Genomic DNA, 21,555 nt, shown 5'->3' on the forward strand with positions numbered 1-21,555 from the left:
AGGAACAGCCTTAGTACCTTGCCTTTTCCTGACATGAACACAAGTGATGTCGCTAAGTAACTTTCTTCTTTTCCTCCATATACGCAAGATAAAAATGTTATATATTTAACTATATTAAGGGTCTAAGAAAAGGAGGTTTGATTTAGCATTCATCACTTGAATCAGGATCTGTTTGTAAGTTAGATATGTTTTAGACAAAGCATCAGCCAAATTTAGCACCTAAGAACTAGATTCTCACCAAGGAGTTTTGCAGGATTAAATATGCCCTTAAAGCATATAATCATGACTTTAATCTTCAAGGCTTTAAGAAACAGTAGAATGACATTTTTTTGTGTCTGCAAATCTGGGAGACAGAATACCTACGATCCTCCATAGTTTCATATAAAACACAACTAGTGTAAATGCGCAAGTTTGGTGTGAATGTGCAAGTCCTTTACTCCCTCACTTAGCCAGTTGAAACCCTAGTCCTTTTTATTTATTTATTTATTTATTTTAAGCCTTAGATTTTTTGACTACCATTCCTTTTATGAAAATCTTCTTTTTATGTCAACATGAACTCTGTCTTTCTTAGTTTATACATGAAGTAGCTTTCTTTACGCTCCAGACTCCAGTGATAGATGTTTGGAATAAAGATATAAGCTAATCAAAGCAATTCTAATTTGTCTTTCATTTTAACTTTAAACATTTCAAAATATCCAACTACAGTTAGGTGAATAAAATAAAATATAAATTAATCATCACCTCTCTCTCTGTGCCTTATTTGGTCTCTCTCTTTCTCCCATATAACTTAACTAAAATTATGTAATCTACAATTTAAACAGGCCAATTAGAAAAGGGCATGAATAAATACATAGCACAGATTATGTGTACTGAACCATCCTTATTAAATCAAGGGACGTATCTGTTTTTGTTATTTCTATTGACAGCCCTCTTCCAGTTCACAGCCAGCTGGCAATTAAGGGAATCAGATTTAAAACAGGCAATGGAGAGAAATCAGCTACTGTGCAGTCATTCTTACACCAGATGTATGTGCATCTGCTTTACATATGGCTGCATTGTGTGTGCATCTGTATTGGTATTGTACATATGAGGCATGTATCATTTTCTCCTTGTGTGCCAGTTCAAGAGATATACAATATATTTCCCAATACTTAGCCTCCCACAAATATTAGGACATACTTTCAATTTTTCTTAAAATGATTTTATCCTTGATTTCACTATAGGAAGTCAGATTGCCACTGAATATATACACTAGATATCTTATTAAGATTTAATCCTCTATTTCTGAAGGAAAACAAACAAAGAACAACAAAACACACCCAAAAATACAGTCACACCTGAGGTGTACATAATCTGTACTTAGAATAGTTAAGAGTTAAGGAAAAAATCGGGAGAAGAAAAAAAAATAGAATTTAGGAAAATTTAGCAATAAATAAATATAGTGCTACTCTGACAGTTTTGATGCATTTAGCTTTAAATGTTGTATGGGGAGAGGGAGTTTACTTTCTGTAATATTATTTGTAGATAAATAGAAATTACTGCCAGGACTTTTTTTTTTTTTTTTTTTTTTTTTTTTTTCTTTTCCTACTAAAGTTTTCTCCTCTGTGCTTCATCCCACTTTGATTATTTTTATTGATAGGTTCCCAGTTACTGGGAAGTAAACGAAATACCAATATTGTAGTAATAATATATAGTATAATATAATATAGTATATCATATATATTATGGTATAGTATACTATATATAGTATACTATATGGTATATACTGGTATAGTATACCAGTATAATATAATATAGTATACCAATACCAATAATATAGTATATTAGGTATTTCAGAACATGACACACATGTATAGTCTACTAAACAGTCTTCATCATTTGAAATGCTAAAGAAAAAGATGTGTGCCTCAGATTTCTGCCATCTATCTACTTCTAGCCCTGGATTAGACAGGACAAAAGGAAATTAAAATGTAAGCCCTGAGGACCCTCATTTCCTTCCACATCCTTCTTAGGAAAAGTGGAATTTTTATTTATTTATTTACTTATTTATTTTCTTTTGGGATGTGACTATAAGGTGGAGAAGAGAACACAACAAGACCACAAGAAGGAGCCTGAGCATGTACTGTGGTAGTGAGATCATAGAATCATAGAAACACAGAATCATAGAATCACTTAGGTTGAAAAAGACCTCCAAGATCATCAGTTTCAAATGTTAACCTAGCACTGACAAGTCTATCATTAAACCATGTCCCTAAGCACCACATCTACACATCTGTCAAATATCTCCAGGGATGGCGATTCAACTACGTCCTTGGGCAGTTTATCCCAATGCTGCACCACCCTTTCAATAAAGAAATTTTTCCTAACATCCAACATAAATCTACCCTGTTGTAACTTGAGGCCTTTTCCTCTTGTCCTGTCAGTTGCTGCTTAAAAGACATGACTAACCCCCACCTCACTGCAACCTCCTTTGAGGTTGATGTAGAGAACAATAAGGTCTCCCCTGAGCCTCATTTTCTCTAAGCTAAATAGTCCCAGTTTCCTCAAACACTCCTCATAAAACTTGTTCCCTAGACCCTTCACAAGCTTTGTTGCCCTTCTCTGGACATGCCCCAGCACCTTGATACCCTTCCTGTAGTGACATGCCCAAAACTGAAAACAGTATTAGAAGTGCAGCCTCACCAGAGCCTAGTACAGGGAGTACAATAACTTCCCAAGTCCTGCAGACCACACTATTTCTGATGCAAGCCAGGATGTTGCTGGCTTTGTTGGCCACCTGAGCACACTGCTGGTTCATATTCAGCTGCCTTTACAGCTGTACACCCAGGTCCTTTTTCACCTGTCAGATTTCCTGCAGCTCTTCCCCCAGCCTGTAGCGTTGCATGGGGTTATTGTGTCATACACATGGCATCAGCCCATTGATCCAGTCTATTCACATACCTTGGTAGAGCCTTCCCACTCTCAAGCAGATCAACACTCCAGCCCAACTTGGTGTCATATGTGAATTTACTGAGGGTGCCCTCATCCAGATCATTGATAAAGATATTAAAGAAAACTAGCCCCAATACTAAGCCCTAGGGGCCTTTCTTTCCTAGTCTTGTGAAGAATTTGTAGGCATCCATTACAACACTCCAGTCCTATGAGTCATCCCACCATGGCAATCTGCAGTGGCAACTATGTCATAGTTTTCCTGATGCTCATCAGTAAATCTGTACTCGAATTCTTGTCCTCAGTAGCTTCCATATATAAGACAGTTTAAGGAAACTGGTGTAAGCAGTGTTTGGGTCAGAACCCAAAATATTTCTGCTTTCCCGAGACCTTCCCAGTAATTATTCTCATCCCTAAGCTACCACATGAAGCTGTATTTTGTGTCCAGTCTTCAACAGCTCACAAGTTATTTCTTCTTTTTGCACAATTATGTGACCCTAAAAATGGGGAGAATGTTTTTCTCTTTTTATTTCTTTATTTTTTCTTTTGCTCCTTTCAGCTACACCATTTTGTCTGGAGGTGCACTTGCACCCCATCAGGATGAAGACTGGATATCTTACATTTGCTGGGAATCTGTCTTACCCTTTTAGCTATTATATTACAGGAGACAAATTTCCCACATGAATGAAATTCTTCTTTCTCAATGAAAGTGTTGCTTTGTGTTCATGTGGTTGCTGAGCATTAGACTGGACCCGTTAGAGAATTTCAAAGATAAATCTTAAAGACAGGCTACAGGAAAGCCTAATTTGAATCCCAGACAATTAACTTGTGAAGAGACCATGCTGTTGAGGTCTTCTATGATGATAGTAGCTTGAATATATGAAGAAAGAAATGAACCCACTTCAGAACACTGTAAAACAAAATGGAAATTCTTGCCAAAACATGCCAAAATATCCTTGTATGTTAATTCCATAATTTGCAATCCACTTACAATACAAAATCTGCAAAGAACTTGACTTCAGAGATCTGGACTACTTGTGAATCCTAATTACCTTATGTCTACATTCTGCATTGCCTACGATTTTTTTTTTCCCTCTAGATATTTTTTCAGTTATTTTACCAATGATAAAAGTGAAATACAAACCAGAAATTTCAGGAGCAATTTGTTTTGCATTTATGTTTATTTATTTTTTCAGAAAACTACTCTGCAGCACCATCTAGTGAGAGTGAGAAGGACCAGTAATACTGTTTCCATATTTGAAGATCCTCCATGAATTTGCAGACAGCATAGCTTCCTCTAGTCTTAAAGTAAACAAGAGAAGAATCAAGTTTTCATGGAGAGAGTGTATGTGTATATCTCATGTCAGCCATCCTGAACAAAAAAATACTCAAAAGAATGAAGGGCTTTTCTACAGAAGGAAGAGTCTTTGACAAGGTACAATGTGAACAAAATGACAATACGGCTCAAATACAAAATATTGTTCACTTTAGGACCAAAGTTCCTGAGCTTTCATTGTGCTGAACTAAGCAGATCCTTAGCAGTTAGCAACCTGTGTTACTCATAGTCTAATAGAGAGCAGAATTTATTTCCACCTAAGCTGACTCCTAGATCTACTAGTTATCTTAAAGACTGATATGGCAATATGATCATGGCAATCATAAGCCTATTTTACTCAGTGTCTGCTGGGTGAAATCAGGTTGCTCAGGGCCCCATCCAACCTCCAAGCCTTGAACACCTCCAGGGATGGGGGACATCCACAACTTCAGGCAACCTGATCCAGTGCCTCACCACCATCTGAGTGAAGAATTTCCTCCTAACATATAATCTAAATCTCTTCTCTTCTAGTCTAGAACCTTTCTCCCTTGTCCCATCACTATTTGCCCATGTAAAAAGTCTCTCTCCATCTTATTTATAAGCCCCTTTTTATTATTGAAAGGCTGCAATGAGGTCTTCTTGAAGCCTTCTCTTCTGGAGGCTGAATAGCCCCAGCTCTCTAGTCCTTTCTTCATAGGAGAGGTGCTGCAGCCCTCTGATCATCTTTGTGTCCCTTCTCTGGACAACACCTTTCTTGTACTAGGGACCCCAGACCTGGATGCAGTACTCCAAGTGGGGCCTCATGAGTGCATAATAGACAGAGACAATCATCTCCCTAGACCTTCTGGCCACTTCTCTGTTGATGCAGTCCAGGATGCAGTTGGCCTTCTGGATGCAAGCATGCACTGCTGGCTCATGCTGAGATTTTTGTCTACCACAACCCCAGAATCCTTCTCTGTGGGGCTGCTCTCAATGAGTTCTTCTCTCAGTCTGTACTCATGTCTGGGATTGCACTTACCCAGGTGCAGAACCTTGCACTTGAACATGTTGAACCTCATCAGGTTCTCATGGGCCCACTTCTCAAGCTTTTCCAGATCCCTTTCAATGGCATCACTTCCTTTGGTTGTATCAGCTTCCACGCACAGCTTGGTCTCATCTCCAAGCTTGCTGAGGGTGCACTCAACACTGTCTATGTCATTGGTAAAGATATTACACAGTACCAGTCCCAAGAATGACCCCTGAGGGACACCACTGATCACCAACTTGGACATAGCCATAGACCACAGCTCTCTGGGTGCAGCCACCAAACCAGTTCCTTATTCATCCAACCAGTTCCTTATCCACCAGTTCCTTATACACTCTTCAAATCTATATCTCTCCAATTTAGAGATAAGGCTATCATGAGGGACTGTGTCAAAGGCCTTACAGAAGTCCAGGTAGATTACATTGGTCAGTCTTAACTTGTCGACTGATGCAGTCACTCCATTACAGAAGGCCACAAGATTGGTCAGTCAGGATTTGCCCTTGCTGAGGCTGTACTGGCTGTCTTGGATCACCTCCTTGTCTTGCGTGTGCCTTGATATTGTTTCCAGGAGGATCTGTTCCATGGACTTCCCAGGCACAGAGGTGAGGCTCACAGATCTGTAGTTCCCTGAGTATTCCTTCCTACCCTTTTTAAAAATGGGAGTGATGTTTCCCTTTTTCCAGTCACTGGAGACTGCCTGATTGCCACGACTTCTGCTCCCTGAGGTTTCCTCAATGCAGGGACTCCCCTGCATGCAGCAATCCCTGCTTCTGCTGCAGAATACACTTACACCAGTGCTGATCACCTCGTCGAGTGACTCAAGTTTAGTTGTTAAGTAATGGGCTGTGCAATAAAGCAAGGAAATAAAACAATTAAAATATTTATAACCTTTGTTTTTTCACTTAGCATTATGGCATGTGGAGTGTCCGTTACAGGAAGACCAAGCACACCTTTGATATTTGAATCTAGTTATGAATAAAGAAAATAGAAATAGGAGTGATGCTCTCATGGTGTTAGGTAGTTTCTCCAAAGCCTAAGTTTATGTTAATTTTTACTTTAAAAAATCATTTAATGTTGTTTTAAGTCACGTTCAAATGTGAAATATTTATAAAAATTGGGCAAAATTGTTAAAATATAAAGTGATTAAAAAGAGTGGGGAAAATAATAATGAAAAGAGTAAATGCAACCTCAATTAATTAGATAATTCCACATTTGATTAGAAATTAAAATTTAATTTAGAAAAAAAAAATAAAAATAAATTGCAATGTAGCAAACAGATATATTAGCACTTTGTGGTCATTGTTCTTGTTGGTGCAGAAACTCACCTTACAGCCATCCATGAAGCCATCAGAGTTCTAATACAGAGTTCTAATACAGAGTTCCTAGAGTTCCTAGAGATGTCTCCTGTGCCTACAACTGACATTGTGTTGACCAAATAGTTATTTTAATGATAACTCAGGAATTACATTTGTTTCTATAGACATATTATTTGATATAAAGGTCAATGAACTTGAAATGTTAGCAAGAAAAGCTATTTTAATGTAGTCTACTATTCTACAACTAACACAGCAGAAAAAGAAAATACACTGATGATAAATAATAAAGAAATATTACTGCAAAGAGTCATAAGAAAAGTTGTGCTCGATACCTATCACAAAGATAAAATCAGAGTTAACATGGAAACATTTAAATATATTTCCTGTATATAACTGTATTATATATTGCATACAGGGATTACTGCATGCAAATATGAGGTGAATATTGGGTACCAGGCTGTTTTCACGATCTTGAGGACATTATTACACTTTGCTGTCCCTGTCCTGGCCCAGGATAGGGCCTACCCCAGGGCCATCAGTCCTTGTCCTGGTGATGATGTAAGGAGTGTTGGTCTCCAGCCCTGGCCCTAGATCTACCTGTTCTGCTCCCAACTTAGATGGTCCCTTGCCCAGGTTCATCACTTGCCTTCTTTGTCACTTTCAATGAACCCTGTTACCAGCACTCAGTTATGCCCACCATGACCAGACCCCACAGGACTGGGTCACCCTTGGCTTCTGGCTCTATATCCCTCATAGAGCATCCCTTCTGGCACTGCTGCCTTGGATAGGCATAGCGTCTTTTCTACACTTTCACCATTTAAGCATTTATTCAGTATAAATTGCAGCATTCCCCCTCCCCCCCCCCCCCCCCCACCAAATGGTTACAAATGTCTGAAGATGTAAGAGAAGAAATGTTTAGGTGAAGGGTAGTATTATTAAATTATAAAGGGAAATATTTTCTAAAGGATTATGTAATTTAAGCTTAAATCAATCACTTATGTGAATGGCAAGAAATTTCATTCATGCATTTTCAGGTATTGAAAATAAATCTGGACCAGTTTTTACTAAAACTACAAACTGAAGTGTCCTGCAAAGTTAGGAGATGAAAAGAAATAATATATTAGGTATTTTTTTCTTTACAGTGTGTATGCAAGTGGAATAGGAGCACTGCATATTTCATAAGATACATGGCTGGAAGGTTAAGCACAGAGCATAACTGGAACATTATCAACAAATTAGCAGGAAGTCTTGATGCTGGAAACCATATTAGGTTTGATATCACTGAATATTTTTATTTAAAACTGGAAATGACAAATCAGACAGTATGCTAAACATAGAAGTCAGGAACGGGGATAATAATTACTACAGAAAAATGCTAGAATAAAATGATAGTCATCATAGACTGATGCACTAGGTGTAAAGCAGGAAGAAATAATCAAGTAGTACATTCTGGTAGGAAGTGTAATGAACTTCAGAGCAGGTTCTTTGCAGGTTCTTTGTGCAACAGAATAAGTCTATAAATGAACATACAGGAAAACACTCAGAAACAGATGAATATTAGGTTACAATCTGTGACAGAGTGACTATGAGTGAAGAATACAATGTTATCAATAAAAAGGTACAGTGGGTTTAAAATTAAGAGTACTTTGAGTAACACAATCCATGTGATTGCTCTATTTGGAGCTATATTGGCTTTAGGTGAATTTCAGTGCAAAACATCGTATTTCAAAGCACAGCAACATGAAAGAAGGATGATAAGAAATATCAGCAGGAGTATTGTTTCTGCCTCTGTTATTATACTAAGTAACATTTTCCTCTGAGCCCAACCCCACAGATATAAACAGAATTATACTCCAGCATTTAACACTCCTCTAAGCAGATATGGATCGTAAGGTCTGTAACTCAGTAAACTGTAGTTTTGAGGGAAGGCCAAGTGAACCATTCTGAGGACTAGCAAATCCCATGACATCGTAACAGCTGTATGGTCAAGCAGAAGGAAAAATATTCAACAAACAGTCTATGATAGTCTGTATTTAAACTCTGTCTGGGAATTATTATTTTTTTTCTTTATTTTTAGAATTCTTATGTATGTTACCTGGATTCCCTTTACTCCTACAAGAAAGTCCCTGGAAGGAAAAGGTAAGTTTAGTAAAGAGATGTTGAGGCTGCAGCCTGTGCTTCTGGGTGTAGTGTGTTCTCTGGGTCATATAATGGGAGAAGTGAGTCAAAAACAGTACAGGCTCCATCTGTACCAGCACTGCCTAAGCTCTGGCGTCAGTATCTCTAAGGAGTCTTCATTTTCCTTAAATTACTTTATTTCCTTACTTTATTCATGTTAAAAGAGAGGAGTTACTCAGGACTCAATCAAGCATAATTAGGCTATCACCCTAGTGTATGTTTAGTGTTTTTGAAGTGCAAAATGGTGTTAAGAGACTGCTGTGGTTCAACCCAAATCATGAGCCTCTCCACTCTTTCTTCCTCCTTCCTGCACAAACACACTTGCTTTACACAGAGAAGTTAGACTATCTTTTGTATTTTAAAATTATCTTGAATTGTAGATATTTTGGTAGTTGGTACACATCCAAAACATGGAACTTGAATCTACTTCTAATATTAGATGATATATTAATATAGAATTAATACATCAATTCTGTACAACAGAATTGCATGAGCAGAGTTTTAAACATGGATGCCTAAATTTAGACTTACAATCTGCATTCAAATAGTTGAGAACCCTGTTCCTTTTCTGGATATCTTGCCTAGATATTCTGGGCAGAAAAACAACAACAACAAAACCAAGCCAAAACAATCAAACAACAAAAAAAAAAATCAAACAAAGGAAACAGAAGAACTTAAAAGATAAAGGATACAGAATAGTGATAGAGTGACAGTGATATCAAGCATATGCCCTACAGGGAGATTTTTTTATTTTATTTTATTTTTATTTTTTTCTCAATACTCAAAGGATAAGAGGTCTCTGGCAGATGTTCAATACACAGGTGATCGGTGATCTGCTTGCATCTCTCAGAAAATATAAGGAAAAAAGCTGCCAAGTAGAGTTTCAAATATTGGAAAGAAGCCAAGAAAAGTGGAATGTAGATAAAGAGAAGACAAGACATTTATGTAGAGAACATACCAATACATGGTTTACTTTTAACAAAGCAAAGCAAAACAAAATAAAACAAAACAACAACCAAAAAAAAAAAAAAAAAAACTTTTTTCCTGTAAATACTGTATTTTTAGAGACAGAACCAAACCATGTATACTTAACACCCTGAAGTTTTGCTTCATCAGGTATTTAAAAGCTCTGCCTTAATAGACATATGAAAGTTGTACTCCAGAAGATGGAGTTTTTGAAGGAAATCAGGAGCCCAGGAATAACTGCTGAAATTGAGGAGAGAAGTTCTGGGACTTTCTTTTTGAAAGGGCAGGAAAAAAAAAAAAAATAATAAAAAAAAATTGACATGATACTAGGGAAAGTAACAAATGATCAAGAGTAACCCTCCAAAATATCTGATATGGTCAATATAGTCACCAACACTTCATCTTTTTGCCAAATTCTACATCATCTGTTCAAGGAAAAAAAAAAAAAATCAAGAAAGGAAAAATGAATATGGCTCTCAAGACCTGCAGTTATAAACTCTCTCTCACCTTGATTTATCATTTAAGCATATGGCTTTCAGTGCTTTACCAAAAATGTGGGTGAGATATTGATGGTTCTACTTTTATATTAAAAAGAAAAGATTCAGTACTACCGCAATAGGCAGGGATGACAGGAACATCACTGGAACTGAATAATTAAGACAGGAATGTTAACAGTGTCAACTGTTGGATAAAAACTCACCAAAAGAAAGAAAACAAATATTTATTGGATATAACTTTATTTTTAATTAAAACTGCTATTTTAAACTCCAGCTTAGAGAATGTACTACTAGAGTGGTGGAGTAAATGAATCAAAATCATGAAGATTTTTTTTTTCTGTACCTGAAAAAAAAAAAATCTAGGTAAATATCAGAGGATTATAAATAGAAATGATAATCCTCGATTAAATCATCTAAATCATTGCTCTAATGTATTATATACTAGTATGCATTATTAGTATCATATATATTAATATGTACAGAAACAACCAAAATTCTGTAGTTGTTTTGCTGTACAGATTTATAAGGGTTAGTTTAAAAGAACAAGCAGATACTGTTTTCAAAACATATACATGAAAGTGTCCGTGGTAACCATGATTCAGAGACACCAGCTATCAAAATACTGCATGCTTTCAGTTTGTTTCCCTACATCATCTATTCTAAATGCTGTGTATTGACAATTTATGAAATGACCTTCCATTAATTTCCTATATCCTTCAAAATAGTCACTTTCTAGTCAGCTACACATTCCTGTCTGGGAAAAATAAAAATAAAAATATTATGGTTTGCTTCATGATAAGCCTTGGAGATAGTGTGGAAGTCTTGCAATTTTCAAATTCCTGAAGTGTTTTCAAATGGATGTGCCATTTTCCTTCCATATTACCCAGAGAAGCAGCATAGAAAGTGAAGACGATTGTCACTAAAACAGCCATGTGGGAACTAGGATAGTTCACTTCCCTGATCTAGTCTTCCTTGTAAGCCAAGACAAATATTTTGGGGCAAGAATTGGACCATCTGCTTTAGGGCCTAAGACAGCACTTGGCAAGAATTCAGCTTTTTAATTCCAAGAAGCCTCCTCACACATTTGTGAGGTGTCTGTATTCAACTAGCACTTTTGTTTGAGATTGCAAAATATGTTTGATAGGAAGCATCCTTTCTGGGATGCTACCACCATAGGAAGGGGGAAATAGAGCTTTGAACTGAGGAGGAGGTTTAACTTGGATCAACCTGTTTCTGGATGAGTAAATTGGCCATCTGGCTACTATAGAAAAGTTTTTCACTATTCCTAATTTCTTCTGTTTCTAAGGCTGCATTATCAGTTTGAACGATTTTTTATTTTTATTTTTTCTTAAAGTCAGAAACTAGCCTCACAGGAGGAGTCTCACTTTTGATAACCAATTTGGATGGAAATGGCTAATGTACAGCTCTGAATCAGAAACATTATTTTCAGGCAAGAAGAATTATTTTCCCGTGTGCCTGTCATCAGTTATTGCATATGTCTGAGTAGATCCCCACTCAATATACTAGAATGGCAAATCACCCTTTAGAAATAACTAATACCTAAGTAGCTAGGTATATGTTAATGCCCTAGTGTTATTCAAACCCATAAACCACAAAAAAAAAAAAAAAAAAAAAAAAAAAATGTTCTAACATTGCCTTGATATCCCTTCTGGCCTGTTTGGCAGAAGCTGAGAAACTCAGAATATAAAACCAGTCCCCAAAAGTGATCTTGTAATACCCCTCATACAGACAGTACAGTGGCAATGAGCCATGTGATGTTCCAGTAAACTCTCAGATAAAGACGAGAATAAAACAGCTACTTAAAATACTACTTTTTCTGTATTTCAATCTATTTCTGGAGTGATGAAAGGAAACTCATCCTGCTACTGCAACACACCCTCTGCTTCAGTTTTGCCAGATCAGAAGGTTGTGTGATCACAGTCAGCCAGGCACCAGGTACAATAGAAAAGCAACACTATTTAATGTTGATGTAGCTCAGCTCAACCAATTCATTGAATTCACAAACAATCCAGCCTTAAAAATATAATGTGAAGGAAGATATAGAAACGATGGGTGAAGAAAATGAAGAGGGTGGGGAGGGAAGTTTACTCTGACTTAAACTGTATTTCTGTGAATGTGGAAAAAGTTGTATAAGATAGCTTGAATGAAATTAATAGTTTAGGCTTGTGGGGGATGGGTTCTTTCCCCTTCTACCTCTTGACTCAATTGTTTCTCTTCTCTCCTGCACTGGCTGTGGCTTACAGTTCTCTCCATGGGACAATTGACCTCACAAAGGGATGAGAAAGATAACTCAGAAAAATAAATGCAGAAATAAATAACGCATCTAATGAGCTAGAAAAACTGAAGGTGAAACTATGTAAAGAGGAGGACCCACAGTGTCAGAGGAGAGGCAACAACTCTGAGAAGCTGGACAATCACCTGTTACATCAGCACAGGTAATGGACCTTGTCAAAGAGACTCACCCAGGAGTTCTAGGAGTTTCTTGCCTGATACTGAGGAGATCAGAACACTTTCCCATTGGCACATCATGGCAATGGAAATATAAATTTTGTGTTCGCCAAAGCCCAGCATATATTCATCACCAGAAACAAACAGGACATGACTAATAATTTAAAAGGCTACTTGACCAAGAATTTTCTTATTTTCAGTGATATTAAAAATTCTTTGTCCTATCAACTCTCAAAAATCCACATGATTATTCCCCACCTACTTACATTCCTTACTGAATATTCTTTTACATTTTAGATACAAAGAGGAAGTTTCCCTTTCTTCATAAACCTTGTTCTAAATAGTTGTTCCTTGGAAGTAATGTAAATGCTCCAGATCAGTAACCACCCCAGACACCGCATGTTCTCAACACATGTGCAAGTCAACCAGTTACAATACTACAGTTCCTAGAAGTAGCTGTTAACCTGAGTAAACAACAATGGGAGCCCAATTTCTGACATTCTCATAGTCTTCATCCTGCCCAGAATGAAAATGCCCCTGGTATTCTTGTGTGATTCCACAGTGTCCCGGGGATTTGAGTTTTATTTTATTTTTAGTGGGAGAGATATATTTCCTAGTTTGCTGAACATGTATTCTCACCTCTTGTGTTGGCATTTTGGACTATAAACACAAATTTCACAAAATTCATTATAAACAATGACAAATAAATTCATTATAAAACAATTCATTATAAACAATGACAAATAAACTCAGAGACCTGGCTCTAAAATCATCTTTCAATTAAATCTTTATTCTGTTTCTTCAGTTGTGTACAACTGAATCTAACCAAACTAAAACAGACAATAGACATTACCATCCACAAAGCACATATATTTAGCCTTCATACATAATAATAGCAATAATTAAGGGATGCTGACAAGCCCTCGTTTGACAGTGAGACTGGGGAGGCATGTCTTTCCTGACACAGTGGGTTACAGCATTAAATTGTAACAATGCTGGCAGACCCCCAAAGGATGGAGTCAAAGCAGGTGGTAATACAGTTCATCAGCAATTGAAAATAGGTGACTGTACTTTGGCTTTAAATTACAGTGCACAGTTTGTATTAAGAATAGGGGATTATATATGCAGTCTAAGTCCCCTCACTTGCTTTTTTTCCATAAAAAATGTGTGGAAATTTTTTTCTTCTGGATCAGAAAAGAAGACAGAAAGAAGACCTATAATAAGTAACATGTTAATTAGTATAGTGAGGCACATTCACAGCACTAAATTACTAACTTTCATTTACTTGGAGTCTAAACTTAAAGTGATGTAAATGGAGTTTTCAGTGGAAATTATGGTAATGGAATTAGAAAAACACAGTTGGCAACAGTAAATCATTAGCTATCTAGTCAGAATGCTTTATGCTTTCACTAAGAGTGAGCTGTGTATATAGCTGAAATGGGATCATTAAACCCAACACCCCACAGATGCCAAAACTCCAGAAATAAGTATACCTATCGTAAACACTCCACCTTCAGGGCAAAACAGAGATGAAGTATTGTTCAAACATTAATATCCTGAGAAAGATGAAAGACGGGAAGTACTTGCAGGAAAACTGTCATCAACTGAACGAGATCTAAATTTGACCCCTGCACTCTTACTCAGGCAACCAATGAGCAACAGGCAGTTTCCACTTCTGTGTCCTCGACTGCTTTTCCTGCAAGTACAGTTAACTCTAAGAAGTTTCATTGCCTGAAAGTTCTACAATAGTGATTATAAAGGGTTCTAAATGATTTTGAAGTTTGTATTGTTATCCCTTATCACTACTACAGAATCCACATGGTCTGCACATTAAGCATACTGAACAAAGTAAGCACTCTTAATTTTCCAAAGATTTTATGTGATACATGAATCTTATTAGATTTTACTCTATCATAAGTCAACCTATTTTATTTTATTTTATTTTATTTAAATTACTACTGTCATGCCATTAAAACAAAAAATATAGTTTCATAAAAAGCTTCACTTTTGGCACTACAGTGCTTTATGGCAAACTACTAAAATATTTAGAGAAGATTTTGAAAGATAGTAAATTTTAAAGGATGTATATGTTATTTTATGTATGTAGAAGAAAAATTTAGATATACAAATGAGTATCAGAAGTTTAAACTGTATTTACATTGTGGTCTTTTCCTAATAGGCAAGTTCAACCAAAGGTTCCCTACTGCACTTAGATGAGTCAAGTACAATAGGGAAACAGATAACTTGGTATGATAAGTACTTTTTGTATCACATTTTACAGATGCTCTCAACTTGTAACCCAGTTTCTCTCTACAGCTCACACATTCTTTATCTTGTGTGCTTTCTTCCCAGAAAAGAATGCTGACATTGCTTCTGTTGCTCAAAGAGACCTATGATGCTTAAGAGCTTGAAAGCTTTGACTGGTGAGTTGCATTAAATCAAGCATGAGTTTAAGGATTCCTTTAAGTGCTTCTTGGACAGACACCTTTCCTTTTCCTGTGCACCAGTTCACTCTATAAGAATTGCTTGGGTATTCAGACATTTTCTGTGCTATTTTAAGATGTATATTGATTGAAAAACAAAATAAAATGAAAAGATGTACTGCTTGCTATGCATATGTTCTAACTTCTCAGAATTAATGTTCAGATGGTAAGTGGGTACGGTGAATTCTGTCTATCAAATTTCAATTCCCTTTGTCCCTGGAGAACAATAAATCAGGAACATGTTAACCACTTGAGACATCTAACTGAACTTGTGGCTTATATGCTAAGTTAATCTTTCAGAATCCAATCAGGCAGTAAATGTCTACATATATTTGTGGTTTAAAATTTAATGAACCTGATCACCTTTGATGCATTTTCATTTGCCTTTCTAGGAGGCAAAAAGACATAGTGACTACATAGAATTAAATAAAAAATAGGACAAAATTTTCTTATTTTAGTTAGCAGAAGTGAAAGCTAGCATCTTCCTTGGAGTTTCATTTAAAAATAAATAAATAAATAAATCTGGAAGTGTTTATTTTATTGCTATCAAATGTCATTTCCTGAACAGTTACATAAAGAAAGGCTATCACTCAAATGGTCCCAGTAGGGGAAAAAAAATAATAATAAAAAAATCTTCCATTTCAGCACTGAAGCTTCTACCCAGAAAGAAGTCTATACTATGTTCTAGCTGAAATCACACACATTGTTTAAAGGTAAACATCAGTTTGCTATGTAGCTGCGCATGGGTAGACACAATCACATTAACACAGTTAAACATACCTAAAATTAACACAATTGAAGACCAGCTTCAGGAGCTATTGAAAGAACACATCTTTAGAAGACAAACTGCTAACACATTCAGGGAGATATGATTGGCTGAAATGTGACCCAGCTCACATGGATGAAGCCGCCACATTGAAGTTAATGATTACACTGATGCAGAACTGAGACAGTTAAGATAAGCAGAAGAACTGGATTTCCTTTTTGCCTCTTAAAGTTTTATGTTAGGTCTATGGCTTTTTTGTTTCCTCCTCCTTTTTATGGATTCACCTTTCAGTCATTGTGCCTAGGCTATTTTAACAGGCATACCATTTTGTAATTGCTTCTGGATAATGTATCGCATTTCACATGCCCATTTGCTTCCTGGATTAATGTTACATGTGTAATATAATATATTATAAGCATAACACTGAGAAAATTTTCTCACTCAAAGACTGCAAAATTCTAGTGCCTGTAAAATATAGAAGGGTCCAATGGGCATTGTGCTTAGTAAGAATTATGATGAAATAAAAACAAATAAATAAATAAATAAGAAGAAAAGCAGTACTAAGCAACGTTTTATGAGCTTCCATAAATTGCTGTTCAATTTTCTATTTCATAATAAGTATTATATAGTACTTTGCTGGTACTTCCTTTTGCTTTTGAACAAAGTATGGAGTTATGTTATTGAAGTTACCACATTCAATGGCAAGCAGTTCCTGAATAATATTGTGCCATTCAAACATCTCCTACAAACTTCTTGTTACCTTTTTAACAGGGCAATTTACAACTCATTTGTGAATAATTTTAATGTTTGCCCAGCATCCTGAATTCAGTTTTCCGCTTCTGACTCATAGGATTTATGACCTGTATACGGAAACATTGTTTGCATAGTCCATGCTTTTCATGCTTTCTTTTTTCTTCAGTGTTGGCATGTCCAGAATCTCTTAAAAAAAATAAATAACAGGAAAGAAAACTCTTCCTTTCTCTGCATAACAGCTGCAGGAGACAACAAAAACAAACACCTGAGATATATCTAGCTCATTTTTCAGGTGACCTCATTATGAAAAACAGGAAAGACCCAGACTTCTGTGTTTGCTTTATAAAATGTTGTTTGCCTTCATTGTCTCTGTTGGGATTTAGGGACTAACTGTATGACAGGAAGCTCAGGGAAGCAGTCTACATTGTCTGATGCTATTGTTTTTCTTTTGAGTTCACTAAGTTCATTTCCACTATACTGTTTTTCTACCAGTGTGTTTTTGAGTCAGTTTAACTGACTGGAACTGAGTGCCTTAAAATAATCTGACAGCAGATTTGGTGGTGATGTTATCCTTTCTCTTCCTGTTTTTTTTTTTTTTTTTTTTTTTTTTTTTTTTTTTTTTTTAAAAAAAAGTCATACCCAGTGATCTGAAGTAAAGCTCTGACTGAGGAGCACTTAAAGAGAATTTAAGGGTTTAACTCAGTTCTGCTGAACAATAGCCAGTTTCAGCAAAACACAGAGCACACTGTCTATAAACATGATCAAAGACTGAGTGCCAATCTAGTAAAAAGAATTTGAGCTGATACTCTCATCTGAGCCAAAATAAAATAAAATAATAATTCAATGTTAGCTTTCTATTTTTTACATTTTTTTTTTTTAATCTCTCTTTTGTCCTTCTTATAACTGTAGTCAATAATTAGATCATTAGCATTTGGTTATCCATTAAGGCAACCCCATTTTCAGGGTTATAGGCTGGTTTGTCCAGCCTGTTTGACCCTTGGCACGAAATGCCTTGCATTGAAGAGGCTCACAAATAAGGCTTAACCTAGACATAATACAGGAAAAATAAATAAATCATGTCATGAGCCAGTCAGAAATTCAGTTTTTATGTTGGGCAGGGACTGAGGAAAGCGTGAAATATGAAGTAATCTTCAGATAAAATCAAGATATGTGCCAAATATATTATTTTGACTTAGGAGGTACTTTGGGACGGTCTGCTCTTGGCAATTTTGCCTACACTTAGACCATGGAATACATAAGCATGTTTACAATCTGTCTGGTGTTATATACCTAAATGTATTTCTATTCTCTAAACAGACACTATATGTAGTTGTATATAAAAGGAATGTGAATAGATCAGTATTCTTAAAATTATCGTATGTTCCACCGAACACGTCTGAGATCCACCTATGTGGAGAAACAAAAACCAAAACATGACCTGGAGTGCACCAAAACAACTGCATATATCACTTCTCAATTTTGATTTTACCTGCCCTAAATTATGCCTCACATTTTATCAAGGTAATCCAAGTTTGGTCCTCCATACTGCCCCTGTCCTGTTTTGCCACCATTTTTATATATATTTTTTTCTTGTATTAAAGTATTCAGGTGAATAAAACTATATACTGCAATGACATACATTATTCTTGGAAAATTTTATGTGTATGTAGCACTTACAACCCCCAAAATTACTATTCCTTCAACTGTGATTAAAATATTCAATTATATATATTCAATTATATAGAGCAATTCTGCTTTTCAACATTGATCCATGCATCCTATTTAATTAAAATGCTAGATCGTGCATGCTTGTGTGCAAACATGTATACATGTTTCTGAAATATAACATAATACGTAGTAACAACAATACGCCATCCAGTGACTTTGAATCCTTTTACTGACACAACCATAATAAATGCAAATGTTAAATAGGAAATGTGGAATTTCCACATAGATATAGTTAAAAAAGTGAAGACTGTAACCATCCCATAACTACCGGTGGCCAGATGTCATCAGGAACCATATTTTATGTCCCATCTGAAACATGGAATTAGATATGAGTCTAATACAGGAACTATGTGTATAGTGACTCTATGGACAGGTTTCAGTTCCAGATTGTATCAACATTAATTCAGATGAAAACCTGATACTGTGAAGTATCAGCTGCCTGAATTAGTCATAGGTGTTTCATAGAATCATAGAATGTCTTGTGCTGGAAGGGACTTCAATGATCATCTAGTTCCAACCCCCCTGCCTGGGGCAGGGACGCCACCCACTAGATCATGTTGCTCAGGGCCTCATCCAACCTGGTCTTGAACACCTCCAAGGATGGGGCATCGACAAACTCTGGGCAACCTGTTCCAGTGCCTCACCACCCTCTGAATGAAGAATTTCCTCCTAATCTCTAATTCAAATATCCCCTCTTTTAATTTAAAACCATTTCCCCTTGTTCTGTCATTATCTGATTGAGAAGAGTTGCTCTCCATCTTTTTTATAAACCCCCTTTAAGTACTGAAAGTCCACAGTGAGGTCCCCCTGGAGCCTTCTCTTCTGTAAGCTGAACAGCCCCAGCTCTCTTAGCTGGGAGCTGTGCTCCTTCATAGGGGAGGTGCTCCAGCCCTTTGATCATCTTTGTGGCCTTCCTCTGGACCCATGTTTTGATGGTTGTCCAAGACATTTACACAGGACAGACAGATTTGATAAGGCATTCCTGGGAGACCTGCAGCTTTCTGGATCAGCAGGTAGAAGGTGGCAGGATACCATGGCTTATCCCAAACTAATATTATATACTTGTGTGTTTGGATAACTGAGTTGCATCCAGAGTTTTACCAAATCACTGTGAATGTAAGGTATATTACTTAATCTCTGCATCTTATTGCTAAACTTCTTTGGTATGAGCTTGGACACAGTCACACAAGGTAGTACCTTTAAAACAAAGAGGATATGATAACATAAATACAAATGTAGGGGGACTGAAGTTGAATACATAATCATATCCAGTCCAGGGAGCCCTAAACTATCAATCTTTATCCAACCTAATGTTGGTCCAAATCATTTTGTTCTGATGAAGGTTACATATCTTTTCCACATTTTCCATTTACAGAAAGGCACTTAAAAATTGTACTTACCTGTAGTGTAAAGATATGAATGCACTTCTTACACAGAGAGAATGTGAGAATACAGATTACACATACAGAGAACACAAAATACAGAGAGAGACTGAGAGAATACAAATTAGAAGTTAACATGAGGGAGAGGAAAACAGTGTATTGAAGGTTAAATAAATCACACAAACAGAAGGAAAGAGAAAATAAAGGAATTACTCTGAGAGTTTCATAGATATGTGATAAATTGCAAAATATTAAGAAAATGTTGCCATTACTCATTAACTTTCTTAAGGTTATTTTTACTTGTAATAAAGTTAACTCCTGCAGTTCTTTGTTCAGGATTGCATCTCATTTGACTTTCCTATTTTGTATGTGACTACAAAAGAAAGGAAGTGATTGATTCCAGATACTCTATTAAATAGATGTTGCTAAGAACTAAATTTGAAACTGTTAGGTAAAACTCCCATTGACCAGATCAGCAGTTTTACCTTCAAAAGTTAGCTTAATGAAATTATCTGGTATCAGTAAAACAGAAAACTTTTTTTTTTTTTTTTTTTTCTCACTTCCCTTGAGTCTTCCCAATACACAACTGTTCTTACATTGCAAAAAAAAATAATAAAATAATAATAATAATAATAATAATAAAATCGGAGGTTAAACTGCTTCCTACAGACATAAATGCACATGAGTAAAGAGCATACTGTGTGAGTCATTTGTTTTGACAGGGTCCTTCATAACATCTTAGTTCCCCTGCATGTAACTATTGCAATAAAATATGAATTCTCCAAGACTGCACTGCAAGGATGTTTTTTTTCTAACTGAATCAAAGCCTTTGTGCTAAATGGGGTAGCAGTCAGTTGTTCAATGAATTGTATATTCTACTTACAAAATTATCTTCAGTGATACTAGTGTCAGACACCAAGTAGCTGGCATTCATTATAAACATAACTAAACTACTAATGCTGTAGAATAACTGTTTTTACCTTATGCTGATATGTAGCATAATTTCACTTCTAACTTTCCTCTTAGCTTTTGGATTTTTTTTATTTTATTTTCAGAGCTCCATAGAATATATATATACATATACATATATAATTAAAAAAAAATACATCTAAACATTATTCATTTACTCTTTCTCTCTAAAATAAAGTCACTCCTGCTGTTTGAGTTTGTCTAGTGTAAACTATATTAGCAACCAAAGAATAGTAGGAGATGCTAGACAAGCTCTTTGCCAAAAGTTTAAGTTACAATCTGGAAGCTCAACATGCTTTAACCCATGTGAAAATCCTGCACATATTGCAGGACTCCTATGGCTTCATTTTTTATTCCTACTGCTTTAGACCAAGTATAATTCAAGGGAAGAGAAAATCCCTGTTCATAATATTCTTCATTATTCTAAAGTCAGACTTGGAAGAGATATAAGGAGAGAAAATTAAGGAAGAACATGAATGTCCAATTAATCATCAGGTGAACTCAAGGTCTTTTGAGGTCTTTTTGTATCTTTCAGGGAACTTTAGTTCTGCACAGAATGTTCAGATTACTGATAACTCCAAGAGATTTCTTTGAAACATTTTGAAGTATGAAAATCTGAAGACCCTCCTAATTATTTTATACAGATATCCTTTAAATAAAATGAAAACCTTTAAATGTATTTATGAAAGAATTAAAAAAAATAAAAAAGGAAAAAAGAAAATGAATAAAAAGAGGGAGAGGAGAGGAGAGGAGAGGAGAGGAGAGGAGAGGAGAGGAGAGG

At 36.0% G+C, this 21,555-nt stretch overlaps 1 long non-coding RNA gene across 1 annotated transcript in view; it reads right to left on the reverse strand.

Annotated features, from left to right (window-relative positions):
* Positions 1-21,555, reverse strand: part of LOC118157741 — a 43,472-nt gene that overhangs the window by 4,315 nt on the left and 17,602 nt on the right. The window lies entirely within an intron of this gene.

The sequence above is a fragment of the Oxyura jamaicensis genome, chromosome 1 (genome assembly GCF_011077185.1).
Source record: "Oxyura jamaicensis isolate SHBP4307 breed ruddy duck chromosome 1, BPBGC_Ojam_1.0, whole genome shotgun sequence".
Lineage (NCBI taxonomy): Eukaryota > Metazoa > Chordata > Aves > Anseriformes > Anatidae > Oxyura > Oxyura jamaicensis.